This window comes from Nyctereutes procyonoides, unplaced genomic scaffold, assembly GCF_905146905.1.
Source record: "Nyctereutes procyonoides isolate TBG_1078 unplaced genomic scaffold, NYPRO_anot_genome, whole genome shotgun sequence".
Classification (NCBI taxonomy): Eukaryota; Metazoa; Chordata; class Mammalia; order Carnivora; family Canidae; genus Nyctereutes; species Nyctereutes procyonoides.
Genome location: NW_026575134.1, coordinates 23804765 through 23822140, shown reverse-complemented (window position 1 = coordinate 23822140; position 17376 = coordinate 23804765).

Here is a 17376-nt window from a genome sequence, read left to right as displayed (position 1 = left end):
AGCTTTACCATTTTATCAGATTACCAGAACATTTTGTGAGAAACTGTAATGTCTCTTAAAGGCATTTAATGAACAGGTTGAAATTTATCATATGCTATAATTACTTAGTGAGATGATGGAATTTCTTCATTTGAAAGTCTTTAAGAACAAGGGAGATTGCCATATATCTCAACTTGTTTAGAAGAGCTTCTACTTTAAGGCAGGAAGGTAAAATAAATCACCTTCCTACCTCTTTTTGAAGGCTGTAATTTTTCAGACTTCAAGAAACTTTTTATGGGTGTTTCTGTTTATAAGCTCCAACTTTCAACAACTTTGTCTCCTGTATGTTTTTTCTATGCTTTCTACTTTCTTACTAATATAATTTTGACGAGTATTCTCTCCCAGTGTTTTTTGTTTATGTGTATGTTTGTTTTAATCTATGTAACTTGGTTTTAAGTAAGTCCATGAACATTATTGAGGTTTCTAAAGTGCGCACTGGAATGAAATTCAAGAGTTAGGATACTGAAGAGAAAAGAAATGGATAGAGATATGATAAAAAACGGAATTAAAACAGTTCCTGTTTAAAGAACATAATTTTCTCATTGCCCCTAAACCACATCAGGTTGTTGATTATATATTATAATTATTTCTTTCTGAGAAATTGCATTTTAAGTCTTACTTCCAATGTTAATAGTCCTAGGTCTGTCAATTTTGCCAAAAAGAAGCATAGTTCAAACATCTGCTTGACACAGTTCTAGAAAAACATTTGATAGCCATCATTTACTGTACTTAGGTGGTAGATATTATAATAAATGGCTTAAAACTGTTTTTTCCTTTTTTAATCCTGATAATCTTGCAAGACTGATGTTGTAAGAAACCAGAGTTAATAAATTTATCAAGATTTTACAACTGAAGGATGTAGTATTTGAAACACAGGTCCCTGACTTCCAAATGTGAACAAAATGGTATAGAAGTCCCAGACACTTAAACTTTATTTTTTTTTTTACCTTCACTTGCACTTTTTAAAAAGATATTTTTGGTTATATAATATCCACTCTCTTAAAAAAATAAAGTTCCTGTTTGTAAAGGAGGCTGTAATATAGGCTTATTTTATCGTAATAATGTTGAATAATTTCCAAGCAATCAATTGCATTGAGGTTTTGAAATTCAACTTTAATTCAATTTAAATTTCCTTTTTCTTTCTTTCTTTCATTCTTTCTCTTCTTCTTTTTTCTTTTTTTGCATTCCCTAATATTAGAGTGAAGCTGTGGAGTAAACCACCCATCATTTTGTAAAAGACTTTTCTGTTTCAGTTTGGCCTCGGGCAAATTGTTGTGTCATCACTACACTAGAAATTAAGCTGTGTCTGTGATGACAATTACTTGTGCAATTTCCTGAAACCCCAGACCAGAGCTGAGACCATGCCCATGATTAAAGACAGCACAATAGAAACACAGAGCTTCATGAAATATGGAATACATCTATTACAAAAATGATAGGGCTTTTACAGCAGAATAAAGAATTCTTAGAAAAGAACTATTAAATTTAAGAATGCCTGCCTATTGCCTAGAGATTAAATATCTTATTTTTCATAGTTTTTCATGTGCTTGGATTGTATATAAGACTTTATATTCAGTCCAAGATCTCTTCCAAATAAAATATTATACCTTTAACTGTATTTCAGCTCTATGTATCTTGATTAGATTTTCTTTTTGATCAAAGTCCTGATTTTCACATTTGAAATATTAAAGCACTTTCACACTTGTTTCTCATTCTCAATTCAAACAGGTGTAGAGAAAAAAATAGCTTTACAAGCTTTTCCCATAGTCTGGAGGGGCTAATTTGCAAGATCTTGAATCTCTGGAAAACAGTTTGGTTTAACTATAAAAAGAAAATGAATCTTAGATGTTTTTTGGTAACCTACAGATCACCGCCCTGATCAGCACATCTTTTTTCTAGAAAGACCAGACATATCTGAATTACACAGACTGAGAGACAATTAACTTGATTTTCATTTAGTTTTTTCAAACACTATATATCAAATCCAAGGCATCAAAGCTTTAGGGTCCCTTGTGCAAACTTTGGTGGCAGTAATGTAGTCACTGTAATGAACAGTTACTTTTTTTTTTCCTGTTCCAGATACAAATGCTACCATCCAGGCTGTAAAATGATCCTAATCTATTTCGTTTGAGTTATCTTTTTGAAGGCAGTCAGAATATGGAGCTCCATACGGAAACAATCTTTATTTTCCATTGGATGCATATGTTGCATGTCTAATGAAATGCGTTTCACATATTTATTTTAAGTATGTGATAGAATTACAACATTGACAACTTTCAGGATCTTCAAAAAATGTGATGCATTTTAAACATATGGTGATGCCTACCTCTGTCATAGAAATACTTAAATAGAATATGTAGTTCTGTAAATGGAATTAAATACATCTTATTTGTAAATTTATATAAATATCAAATATACTTGATATTTAACAAACAAACATAGTTTTGATATACTTGTATTTTTTTATTTTGCTCATAGCAATTTTTGTAAATACTGTAATCAAATGTCATTGAAATTCTTCAGGTGAGGTCACAGTTGATTATCAATTTGGATTTGTCTGACAGGCAGACTGGTTGAGAAAGCTTTCTCTAAATTAAATCAGTAACAATAATTATCACCTATATTTTGCTACATTCAATGTTTTCTCTAGTTTTCTACCAAGCTGAGAATCCTCCTCTCATTTTCCCCAAATTCTCTAATTTAATGCTGTTTCTTTTATTTCATAAAACATCTGATGAAAAAACTTGTGATGTCTTGAAATTATAGCAACAATAATACTATTATTGCACTAAGAACTTTGAAGTTGTCCTATTTAATGACTAATATAATCCTGAGTGCCAATTTTGAGCAGAAATCAGACTGCTTAGAAAAACTAAAACTAAAATTTTCTCTTCTTTGGCATTTATTTTCTTTGATACAGTGGCACTAAAGATATATTTATACTTAAAATTCTGAATTTGGAAGATAAGAGAATGTTTACACACATACAAACATTTTATATTTTTCATGTGGTTTCTAAGTAGATTTCACCTTTTTGTTGTGAAGGCTTTGGTATAATCATAGGAGGTTTGGATAATTTCTCTTTCAGGTAAAATATACGTGTACATCATGTAAAATAAAGCTACATATTTAACATATTTCCTAAGGAGATGGAAAAAGAAGTTCCATCAATTCTTCTTAAAACTTTCTCCTTTGAGATGTAAAATGCTCCTAAAACTTTTGTGCTTTTAGGTCAATTGTTTTATGATTTCCTTCACATTCTACATCACCTACTTTATGAAGGTTCAAGATTAAAATAAATGTGGAGCATATCTTAGTCTTTTACTACTTTGAGGAAAGAACAGTATATTTGGACAGGTGTTCTTAATTTGGGCTCCATTGACACCTAGGGGTTCTGAGGAAGGGATTCAGAGGGTTCATGAACTCCATGAAATTGTATGCAGGGTATCATGTGATTGTGCATATATAAGTTTTTATAGAAAGAAGATCTATGGCCATCCTACATCCACAAAAAGTTAAGAAGCACTATGCTGTAGGCAAGATCTTCAGCATTTCTTTCTGGAGGTCCTCAAGTTTAGTCTACATCATTCAATACACATCTGCTGAATTACTTTGGAAGCAATGAACAACAACAGTCTCTGGCTGGTTTTAGTAAATGAGAGTTTATTATAAATACATGAAATGGCTAAAAAATTGAATGAATAATGAAAAACCAAATTTGTAAGGAGCTGGAATTGGGGCAGAGTCAAGGCCGCAAGAGGAAAAGCAAATTGGTAGTTTAATCAAACAGTAACTGATGAGAACAACCAGCAGCCAGACTTTCTCCACCTTTACTGGATATTCTAAGGATACAAAATTCAAGGAGATAGTTCAGTTGTCCCATTCCTTGGTGAGCAAAGGAATGGTATCTTACTTAAGTCCAATATGACTTCACAAAACTAGAGCGAGGTAATTTCCCTAAAGTATATTGGGGAGGTGGTCTTAAGAGGAAAGAGGGGAGGCATCCAAACTACTATCAACTGTATGAAATACATGGAATCTAGAAAAAAATTCACTATTAAAAGTAATTCTTTCAAACCTAAATTTAGTCCAAATGTTTCACTGTTCTAAGTAAGATAAAGCACCTTCCCTTTGTGCCTACATACAATTTACTTGCTAACTCATAGAACTTCTATTCTAAGTGACAGGACCCATTTTGGGTTAGCTGGTTTGCCTGGAACATTACAATTACCCCTCAGCACTTCTCCCTACATTCAGGCTTTGTTTCTTCCAAATTGTTTTTCTCTTAGCAGACAGAGTATTCTTAAAATTCAAATTAATTATGTCAATCCATGAACATCTTTCAGGAGCTATGCATTATTTTTAGAACAAAATCCAAACAAGACCTACGTTTTTCTTCCTGTTTAGGCTCTTTGTTATCTGTCTCCATCTCAAGCCATTCTTCATTTATACTCCAGTGACACTAGCATTCTTTTCTTTGAAGCACCATGTTTCTCTCAGTAGGACTTTCACCTTGTATCTTCTGTACTGTACTTCTAGAATTGTTTTTGCCATTTTCTTCACTTACTTAATACTTACTTATTTTACCCCACAGCACCCTCTGTAAATGTCATTTTTCAAGAAATTATTTCCTTTTTTTTTAAGAAATTATTTCCTAAACCCTAATGCCAATTCCCCAGTTTATAATCTGGGTTTATATTTGAATTTCCTATTATAGTCTGATAATTTTGTGTTTAATATCTCTCCATGAGAGAAAGAACCCCTTTTCTCTCTTTCATTCCCCTAGCACCAGAAGCATTTGAAATAAAATTATAAATAAACAATTAATGAAATTAATTCTCCTGCTAGAAAGCCCAGTAGTCACAGATCATATTTTCCTTATTTTCCATTTTATTCCTATAGTATAATGCAGAGCCTAGCGTAATAGTTGCATGAGAGGTATCTGTTGAATGAATAAAATAATCACCCGACATTAACAAAGCATTTGCTATATGCCACAAAACATTAGGCACAAACTAAGTTTTCATAATCTCTGCAATTATGGATGTTTTTTATTATCATCATTATTTTACAGATTCAAAAAAGAGTGAGTGGCATAATTTCAGTCTTTACTGAGGTCTGTCAGATTCCAGAGCTGCATCAAGCTATCTCATGCTGACTCAAACAATTGCTATTATAATTTATGTACACCACAAAAAGGGCTAGAGTCATTAAAATGTAGATTTTTACCCTTTTGGGGCTTTATATGTATGTACATGATGGAATTAGGTACATTTTGAGTTTAGTTCCTAGAAAATAGAAATAATGTGTACTAAATTTGCTTTATATTTGTGTACTTTACATACATGCTTTTCTCTTGTCATGATAAATGAAAGCTTAATAAATGATATTGATAATGATACAGTTTTTACATTTATCAGAAAGCTGGCACTCCAGAAAAAGTCACTTTAGCAGAAGGTAATTTATAAGCTGAATCTATTGTCTTGCTTTTTTGAAATGTTCTAGTTGCTATGTGAATCCTACTAAAGAAATATCATTAAAAATATTAATGAGAAGCTAGTGGTCTTGACATAGGGAGGGATGGGGAAAGTGCCCTCTGGGTTTTAGAAGCCTTGCTTCCACTTTCATTTCCATTTCTGATAAAATTTCCATGATTGGCCATGTTTTGTTTATATTTCCAGATCTTCCTTTCAGTTGATAGAGGGACAAGTTAGCATTTAAAAGCTTTCTGATTTTTCTTCAAAACTCTGGGTAGCTTAGGAATTAAAAGCAAAGGGACTTTCAAAGGTAGATTGCTATAAGTATCAGAAGCAAAGTTGGTTAAAAATTTGTGTAATAATGTTAAACACCCACATCTTGCCTGCTGCCCAGATCAGCCACAAAACTGTCCTTCCCCAGTAGTCTGGAGATTCTTATTTAAAGGCATCTAATCAGAGGCATCAAGAAGTGGTGAAGATAAGGCAGAGATGATGGAGTGAAGATAGAGGATTGTCCGTACAGTAAAGATAAAGCTGTATTTTGCCAATCTTCTCTTAGAATGTTTGGGTCAAGCAAATACGAACAGAATAACTCTGAGGAATTACCTGAGAAAACTCACTAGTTTAAAAAAGAGAGAGAGAGATAAAGATATTTAAGAAATTGCAAAAAAAAAAAAATACTAGGTACTCTTCTAGAGGAGAGATCTTGTCCAGCAAATAAATGGTCAACTCCATTTGCACTGCCTCTCTAAAAAGAGCTATGGATAACAGGCAATTTTACAGATGCCTTTAAGGTGAAACTCAGAAATAAAATATAATAAACTAAGAGAAAAAGAGAGAGAGAGAAAACCATAGAAAACAACAAACAAAATGATTGCAAGGAAGAAGAGATGTTCAAAAGTATTTTAAAAGACATGAACCAATAATAGCATAGTGGTGGAGTATCCAGAGAACAAAAAATGAGTCCTTGAGGTTTTTTAAAAAAATATATAAAAAGGAGAGAAAGAAAAATTAAGTAAGCAAATTTAACAAATATATCAGAAAGCTTAAAAAAAGAAAAGAAAAAAGAAGAAAATGGGTGTTTCACTATTGCATTAATATGAAATCTATAAAGAACAGAGAGACTAGAGAAAGAGATAAGGAAAAATTTCCCACTACTGGATACCTTGAGTTAATCTGAAGAGTTCCGCTGAATATCTAACACAATAAGTGAAAATCAAACAATAGCACAAACCTTATAGGTCATAGTGAAATTCCAAATCCCGGAACAACTTAAAAAAAGAAAGAAAGAAAGAATAAAAACAAAACGAAACAAGTGGGGGAGAGGTAGTTGGGAATATCAAAAGAGATCTTGATTCCAAGCAAAATATCTGGAAGCCAGAGAACAATGAAGAGGTACCATCAAAATTCTTAGGAAAAGTAATTTGAATCATTCGCTAATTGAATGTGAAGGTAGAATTTAGATATGCAAATTATTTAAAGCAAATTTCTGTGCCTGAATTACCAAGTTGTAATCAAAAGATTCACTATGACATTGATCAAATTACTCAAACTCTGGATCTGTTACTCCAGCTGTAAAATAAAGGAAGCAAAAGCATGTATCTCTACTTTAGAGAAATAATGGAAAATACAATGAAATAAGTAATACATATATAAATTGAAGCATGTGAACAGCACGGGTTCTTACAATTTTTATTTTACTTGAAATTAAACTCTCATGCACAGTAACAACCACTTATCACTCTTAAATCAATAATCCATACTTCCAAATGTATAGTTCTCATTCTCCTCACCAAATCTGAGTTACATTAAGACATAAGGTTACATTTGACCTAAGGTTAAGGGTAAGGATTCTCATTCTCTTCTGATTCACACTCTCTTAGAATAAAATTCCTTTAGATAGACTAAGTGAGTGCTCTAAGTTTTCCAACCTCAAATACCAAATCAAATCAGTTTTTAGTCTATACAATCACTTTGAAGTGAGTTTATTTCCTAAATTGTTTTTAATATAGTTTTAATGAGACAAAATAGGTGATAAACAGATAAGAACTAGTATAGAATTGATAATCCTGTTCTAGCTTTCTAATTGCACATATACAAAACTAGGGTGCCTGGAACTTTGTTTAATGTCTTATTAGCTTTTCTCAAAGTGTATCATACAATAAGGTCTTGAATAGATAGTTCCTTTTAGAAGAAGAGTAACTTAAGAAATGCCACTTTTTTTTTTGCCCAAACCTGTTCACATTTAAAATATATCAATTAAACAAATGTTTATTTGTTTAACAAAAAAATAGATATGTACAAATGCTTGTTGATCTACCTGATATCTCCTCCCTTCGACTAGGTTACAGTTTTTCAAAGTCAAGAGCAATTTCTTATTTGACTTAGTGTCTGCCTACTCTGAGAAACGTATTTTGATTTGTAGGTGTTAAATGAGTACCTGTGGAATGAGTAAGTAAAATGTAGGAAAATACTGTTATTTTTACTCCCCAACTATTTCTTTGTTTCCTTGCAATTTTATTTGTTTATTTTTTAAAGATTTTAATTATTTGACAGAGCGTTAGAGATAGAGCACAAGTGGGCAGGGCAGCAAACAGAGGGTGAGGGAGAAGCAGGCTCCCTACCAAGCAGAGAGCCACGCGGGGCTCCACCCCAGGACCCCGGGATCATGACTGGGCCAAGGGCAGATGCTTAATGACTGAGCCACCCAGCGCCCCCCTTGGCAATTTTAAACACAGTTTGTAATTTTAAACATATTTTAAGATTCTACAGAAAAATGTCTTAAAATAAATGAATACCTGCAAACATTATTCGGTGCTTACTTTGTAATATCTTTGTGTTCTAAGATTTCAGCATTTTTCTAGATTTTAAAAGATTGAGATTATTACTACAGGATAAAGTTGATGATAAAATTTAAATTTATTTAAACTTAGAGAAACTATTTGGACTAATCTTGCCACAGATTCTGTATTCTTCCTTTGACTATCTAATAATGTTTTAGATACAATCCTAACTATTGTAGGTCTCACGGATATCGTTGGCATTCTTAAACTTAATATATGGATTATGATAGCATCACTTTATGAATGGAATTTTCGATAGCCACTGCTATCAACTAAAAGAAGCATATTAATTTATTAATTCTGACCTGTTTTAGTAAAAGAATTTCTTCACATCATTTATGCTTCATCCTCCTGGCAATGTTTCATTCAGTTTAAAGTGATATTCTTTGCTGCATTCAGAATCTTTTTGATTCTATTGGTAACTGTGGAATGAATGTTCATTTTTCCTTATAATACTCAATACAATATAAATAATATATAATACATGAAGTAATGCCTCATGGCAAAATCCCTTCCTGACTTTGGGTCTTGTTTTTAGTAATAAGATTCTTAAATCTTTAAAATTTGTATGCTTAATGTTTATTTTGGGTTGAGTTACTCAAGAACGCATTAAAAGATATGCAAAACAAACTGTAAATTCAATATTTGATAATATATCAACTGTTGCAGGAGCTCAAACCCCTGCTTTTAGAATCCAACTGGTGAAGTTATCAAGTACAGGTGCATTGGCAAATAAGTAACAGAGAATCCAAATAGTTTCTTAAAAACTTGTCGCATTTAATTATAAAATTAGAGAATCACCAAAGAAAAAAGTTTATAAGCACTTTATTTAAAAATTGCACTTTTGGCACCTGGTTGGTAAGTGAATTTATACTTAGATTCTGTAATGACCTTACTTTTCAGATTTTCTTACACTAACTATAAACAAAGAGGATGTCCCTAAATTTTTTGCTTAGCTTAATTCATTCCTTTTTTTCCATAATGATGCAATTTTTAATTCATAGACATGAAATAAAGTTTAAATGCAATAAGTAATTCGGACTTTCATCAGCATTGTGATAGGTGGAAAGTGATTTTATAATTACTGAAGCATGGTTATATACACTGTTATTTGCATGGATTTTTAGAGCAAACATTTATCAGATGGCTTCTAAGCCCTAGGCTCTTTACTACACACCGGAGATACACCAGTGAAAGAGAGAGAAAATATGTACCCTCTTGGGTAGGACATAGTGAGGAATAGACAACTAATTAGGAAATTTTATTAGATTGTATGTTGACATACAATCATGGGAAACAGAGGGTGCTGTGGGAACACATGAATGAATTTTTTAAAAATATTTTATTCATTTGAGAAAGAGATAGAGAGAACATGAGTGGGGGTGGGGCATCGGGAGAGGGAGAAGCAGACCTCCACTGGGCAGGGAGCCTAACGTGTGGCTCAATTCCAGGAGGACTTTTTCTCAAACCTGTTCACATTTTAAATATATCATGATCTGAGTCAAAGGCAGATGCTTAACTGACTGAGCCACCCAGGCACCCCGACATGAGAGAATTCTTAAATTTAGAATTGTAGACTTGGGGGTTGATGAAGGAAGCTTTCCAGGAGAGAGATATCTGTAAGATGAAATCAGAAAGAGAATGATTAATATGAGTAGAAGTTATCCATTTGAAGGGATGGTTGGGATGGCAATGGAGAAACCGTTCTAGGTTAGGAGGCTTAATATGCAAAGATGAGCAGAAGTCCAGCCTGGATTAGCGATATTTATAGATAACTACTAAAATATGGCTCAAATTTAGGAGTAGGAAGTTGGATTAAAGGATGGTGAAGAAGATGAAGCTGGAGAGATTATAGGCACCCATATCATCCAATGTCAAGTATCTTCTGTTGAACAATTTGGATTTTATATATCGAGCAATGGGAAGCCAATGGAGTATTTTAAGAATAGTATAATTAAATTTGAATTTGTAAAAAAGAATTCTTATTTCAGTGTACAGATTATTGTGAGGATAAAATAAAATAAGAAAAGTTTGAAGAATTTAGAAATAATCTAGGTGAAAGATAATATGTGAAATAGAGTAGTGGCAATGGGGGTGTAGTTAAGGAATGAAAAGATTAGTAGGAGGTATAATGCATGTATTTAGTGATTGATAAAGAAGGAAGAGGTTGGCCTAACACTTTGAATGAGTGGAGAGAACCATAGAATGAATAAGAGGAGGACTTGTTTCTGATTGAGGACAATACGTCTGGATTTAGAGATGATAATTTGAAGAACACTTAAGAAAGATATTTTAAATATTTAGACATGCTGGACTTAGAACATCCTTTTGAATATAGGTTAAAATTATTATCATACAATATGTGCGATCGCTCAATCAGTGTGTACAGTGTATGAAAGGAAGAATGACTGAAAGGAACACTGATATGAAGCAAACTTTAAAAAAGAGATAGAAGAAATGTAAGTAGCTGAAAGAAAATCAGTACTGTGCTATAATACGAGTGAAATCAGAGAGTTGGGAGATGATCAAACATGTCAAATGTTGTGAGGTCATGTAAAATAAGAATACTTTTAGAAATCCAGTTGGTATAGCAATATCAATCTTGCTAAAAAACTATTGACTGGGATGGTGGAGGCAGAGAGAACATTTGTTTTGAAGATACGAAGTGAATGGGAGATGAGAAAATAAAGACAGAAGTTTGAAGGCTGGTTATGAAAAGCAGACAAGAAAAGGCAATGGCTGAGGGAGAATGTGGAGTTGGAAAAGTTTGGGTCTTTCTTTTCATTTTTTTAACTTGAATTTTATTTGGTTATTTGGTTTGTTGATTTCTTGGCTGTTTTTAATATTTGAGATTATTTGAACAGGAAACTGAAAATGTGAGAAACATGCTGATTAATGAAACACAGAAATATGGAAGAGCAATATTGGGGACCCAGTTGAGACTCCCTACTGGATTGTTACTTTTGGAGATTGTTGTAGGAAATAGTATTCAAGCTTAGTCCACTGCAATACTGAAACCTCAGAGGAAGTTCTGCTGTTGGGTTGGTTTTCCCAGTTCTTTTGTTAACAAGTAACTCTAAAGGTCTGAACTGGGTGGGGGGCACCTGGGTGGCTCAGTCAGTTGAGTGACTGACTCTTGCTTTTGGCTTATGTTATAATCTCAGGGTCATGAGATCAAGCCCAGTTGTGGGGTTTGGCATTCAGCAGGGAGTCTGCTTGAGATTCACTCCCCTTTCCTCCCCTCCTGTCCCTTCCCCTGCTCATGTTCCGTGTACACACACACACTCTCTCTCTCTCTCTCAAATAAATTGATAAATCTTTAGGAAAAAAAAAAGGTTTGATTTCAACTTTTTGAGACCTTGTTAATGGCAACAATATGAATGGACCTAGAGGGGCTTATTATGTTGATTAAAACAAGTCAGACAGAGAAAAACACATGCCATATGGTTTCACTTATATGTGGAGCCTAAAATCAAAATAAATGAATAAACTAACAAAATGCTCATTCTGACTTATAAATACATAGAACAAACTGGCAGTTGCCAGAGGGGACAGGGTTGGAGAGATGGGCAAAATGGGAGAAGGAGAGTGGGGGATACAGGCTTTCAGTTATGGAATAAGGAAGTCATGGGATGAAGGGCACAGCATTGGGAATGTAGTCGGTGATACTGCAATGGGCTTATATTGTGACAGATGGTAACACGCTTGTGATGAGCATAGCAGAAAGTATGAACTTGTTGAATTCCTATGTCATACACCTGAAACTAATGTAACACTGTGGCGACCTATACTAAAAACAAAAAATGGATACTGTTCTTGACTGCCATTTTGTCATCTTGGCCAAGTCACTTAAACTTGCTTTTTTTCTTTTCTTTTTTAAAAGATTTTATTTACTTATTTGAGAGAGTGAGCAACAGAAAGAGAGAGGGAGAGAGAGAAGTAAGGGGAGTGGCAGGCAAGGGGAGAGGGAGAAGCAGGCTCCCTGCTCAGCAGGGCTCGATCCCAGGACCCCAGGATCATGACTTGAGCCAAAGGCAGCTGCTTAACTGACTGAGCCACCAGGTGCCTCACAAACTTTCTGAATCTCAGCAGCAGCATCTGTATGAAATCTCTAAGAAATTATATATACGTACATATAATATTTATATAAATACAACTACATATATTATAACTAATTATGTATGATCCAGTGTAATCCTTTAAACTCAGATGAAAACCGCAGTTGAATAAATAATCCAATAGTTTAATACTATGTTAAATATTCCTAGAAGAAAGTTGTGTTGTTGCATATAACAAATGAGGTCTAGGATTAGTATTTCAGTTTCTTAAGAAAATCTGCTTCTCCTAATTATGATGCTATTTAGAATTATTAGGTAAAAAAATGGCTGCAATAAATCCTCTGGTTCATAGGAGCGTATAACTTAATATGCTTTAGAAGGAAAAAGTTTTAACTCAGTCTCAACTTTTGCATTTTTATAAAATGTAAAGCAATTGAACTTTTTTCCTAATTAGACAATCTCCAAGCATGAGGTTTCTTTTTCATTCTGTGTGGAACTTTATCATGAGAACACATCTAACTGTTCAGCACTGGGATCTGGTAAGTAGAAAGGACTTACAAATGCATTTTCTATTCCTTTTAAGGGGAGCTATAACTGCTCATCAAGAGAACAAATGTCTCTGTAATATTTATTCCTGATTTAATACAGATGGAGATGTAAAAACATTTTCCAAACTCTATTGGGTCATGACAAGATTCCTCACTTATTCAATCAAGGCTAAATATTTATTAGCACCTTAATCACCTATTTTTTGTATTATTGCTCCATTTTCATAAAAATATATTAGCTATAAAATATTTAAATTTCCATCACTTTTTAATAATTGCACAAAAATGATTTCAGACACCATTTAGATAAGGGCAGTTTGATGAACTATAAAGACATTTGTTTTTCATTATAATTAATACACTTAACTCTTATAAATAATACATGGGGCATTTTCAAATGATAATGATAGTTTTATGTCATGAGTTTATTTACAATAAAATTAGTGTGTTTAGATCTATAGACTATGACTGGTAAGTTTCTTATTACGAGATGTGGAGAATCTATTACTCGCTCTAGCTTTGAGGCCTATGTACATGGTTTACGTATAGAAATATGGACACGAAAAGTACGGCAAAATCATCAGCATCAAATATGTTGTTGTACAATAAACTTATTGTAATGGTTCTTAACCACTGACAATAAACCACTGTAATGGCCATTAATGCATATTGAGTCCTTATTCTGTGTTTATTTATTAATCTTCATAGTGTCCCTATGAATTCAATACCACTTTTACCCAAATAACATTTAAGGAAGCTAACATTATGAGAACTCATGATCCCATAAGCAACATGTGGCAAAACCATGAATTATGTTCAAAGACTAGGGACGTAACCACTGTGTATCCTCTCTCTCAAGATAAACAATGGAGAACTTCAGAATCGTGCATTTTTAAGATCCTCATGCATTCATTCTCTTTTACTATCATTTACTATGTTTGCAGTGACCTACCTTCCTTATAGGTTTTAGTATTACGAACTTTTGAATACACCTCTCTCTTCCACTCCTCATCCATTGTTGCACTCTAAGCCAGATCTCACTTGTGAGTTTCAGACCCATATGGCCAGATTAGTCCTGAAAGTCCCCACTTGATGGTCCTCAATATGCCATGTTCAAAATTGAATTTTTCAGTCATTTTTGTATCTACTTTTCCTGTGTACAACAGCTTAGTAAAAGGCAGTGGTGTGTTTCCCCTCCTCATCATAGCCAGTTACCAATTCTGACAACTTAATTTCTTGTTTTCTTAATAGGTCTTTTCCTTTCTGTCATGACTTTATTTGCAGTTTTGCCCAGCTCTAGTACCTTTATAACAGATTATAGATAAGACTGCTTTGCTTGTCTTCCTTTGATCTTGTCTTGTCCCTATCCAGTCCATCATCCACAGAACTCTTAGAATGGACCTTAGCAAATTGCACATCTGATTGTCTTTATCATTTAATGTCTTCAAAGAACTTCCAGTCACCTTACAAATTCAGCCTAGATTCATCAGCATTCTTTCAGAGCAGCCAATAGGAAATATACAGAATACAAATTTTTTTATAGAGATGTGCTCTTAGACAATTGCATGGGCTGCTTAAAGAGTTTATTATGTGTAGTTGTTGTATCCTTGTCTGGTGCTGAGTCTGAAGTCAGCATAGTAGGCAGCCTAAAACATATTACTATCGTGGACTTCTGATAGTATCACTAATTGTATGTCTTCTTCAAATTGGAGAACAAGAACTGTGTGTTTAATCTTTGTTTGCCTTAGCGGATCAGATATATGAGTGTATCACATGGCTTCAAGTTTGGGGTAGATGAAAATGCCTTTAGCTATAATCAGTCCACTATTCACTTACTTCTATCATATTGGAAAAACATCAGGCCTTGGTTTTTTAATGATAAAGAATTCATCACTTCTATCATCTTTCCTGACAATTTAACATACAATGGCTGAATTGATTTTTAATCGTGTCTGAATATAGCATTTCTTCATAGCATAAGTGGTATTTTTTCTTGCATTTTTAAAAATTCAATCACTAGTCAGTGGCATTATTTTTCAACTGTCCTAGTATTTAATACATTATCACAGTTTTGTATGTAAAACCAACATATGCTTAATTATTTATCTCTTCCTAGATATCTGTATTGTTCTGCAATAGACATATCAATGTTAGAACTGACTTCCTATAAACATTCCCTAAAATAAGATTCTAATGATTCAACAAATAAGGCTACTAAAGCATATGAAAAAATGTATATTGTTTCCTGTGAAATTAATAAATGTTTGGAAATCATTTTTTTAAATCTTTTTTTTAAATTTTTATTTATTTATGATAGTCACACAGGGAGAGAGAGAGAGAGAGAGAGAGAGAGAGAGAGAGAGGCAGAGACACAGGCAGAGGGAGAACAGGCTCCATGCACTGGGAGCCTGACGTGGGATTCGATCCCGGGTCTCCAGGATCGCGCCCTGGGCCAAAGGCAGGCGCCAAACCGCTGCGCCACCCAGGGATCCCCAATGTTTGGAAATCATTGATCATACTATTGGAATCTGAAGTTCACCAAAAAGAAGAAAGAAAAAAAAATCTAGTAGCTTTTTATGTTGAAGAATTTAAGTGTGTTACTTATTCATTCATGGACTATAAAAAAATCTGTTATGAATTTAAAAAAATAATTAAGATTACAGGACCTAGTGTAAAAAAAGAAAGCAATGAGAATAGGATTAGCAGAATTGGGTGTTAGAAGACCTACTCAGTCTCAGTTCTGCAACTTGCATAAATGATCTTCTTTTTAATTATAAAGTTAGGGCTTTTATCACATGATCCCTGAGGATTCTTTGAGAACATTAGTAGTAACACTTGGTAACAGTTTTATATTCTTATCAGAGATGTAGAGAATAAGCAAAGATATAAGATATTTTACATAAAAAATTGTCTGGGAGACAAAATAAATTGACATTTAAAAAATCTTTCATTTAACTGTAAGAAACTATGCACCACAGAGAACTTTATTTTGTGACAGGTCATCACACAGCACTGTTCCCTTGCCCCATGCTGGGTAATTGGTTCAGAACTGACTCAGAGGAAAGATCACCACCTACTGTATCACCCATATCACTTCCTGTAGCACCTGGGTTTTTCTTGGAATATTTCCATCCACATGTCGATCATATCTGACCCTGATCTGTTTGCAGTGGCTGATAAGATCATAGCTGGAGGTGCAGTGGCAGAGGGCCATAAATATATAAAAGCATGTTATTTTTTCTGATAATTACATAAAGGGTGATTTAATCACTGGACTGCTCACTAACATATGACTAAATGGGATTTCTTGAAACACAGAGTTTCCTTAATGGTTTCCTGGTTGTAAATGAACTCACCAATTTCCTATCAGGGTTGATTTTCGTCACAAGCCTTAACACTCAAGATCCTCATAAATTATTTTTTTAAATGTGCTGTGAAAAAGTGGAAAATTTACAAATTGCCCAAATTCTGCGTACAGGAAGTACAAGTAAGGGAAAAAAAATGATGCCTAAGACATAGGAAGTACATTAAACGGAATTCTGGAAGTCATGCTGTTCCTGTAATACTGCTGATATTTTGAGAGGAAGAAGCACAGATCTTGGAGAAAAAACCTGTAATTTTATGGAAGGTACTTTTAACACTGCATGTGTGTTTTAACTATTTATCTACTTGGCAATATATATTTTTTAAATTTTAATTTATTCATGACAGACACAGACTGAGAGAGAGGCAGAGACACAGGCAAAGGGAGAAGCAGGCTCCATGCAGGGAGCCCGACGTGGGACTCGATCCTGGATCTTGGGATCACGACCTGAGTCGAAGGCAGATGCGCAACTGCTGAGCCATCCAGGTGTCCCCTTGGCAATATTTTCTTTAAGGTTGACAAGATGAAGAGGCTTATGTGTACTTTATTAAGGGAAATTAACCATTTGACACACAGCCTTCTTTAGAAAGACCTATTTAAATAGATTTGATACTTTGCATAAGGTTGAAGATTTTAATTACGGTGTAAAATATACAAACTGTATAGTTTTTAAATATTCAGCATTCTCTTTTTACAGAAGAATAAATTAAAAACTAAAAAGAAAAAAATCCTAATTTTCCAGTATTTTCTTAAATAGGGATGCAGTAGATACCCTTCCCTTCTTTTTGGCTGAGCTAACTCAAGCAGGACAGGACACTGTCAACACCCTTTAGCGCAGGACCACCAGGATCACACTTATGTAATTACACATTTTGAGTTTGTTACTCATTGCAACCGGGAGAACACTATGGGACAAAGTCCACACACATTAGGAAGGATACTTGCTTTGTTCAAAGTCTGCTGACTTAAGTATTAATAATATCTTTTAGGGGCACCTGGGGGGCTCAGTGGTTGAACACCTGCCTTCGGCTCAGAGCATGACCCCAG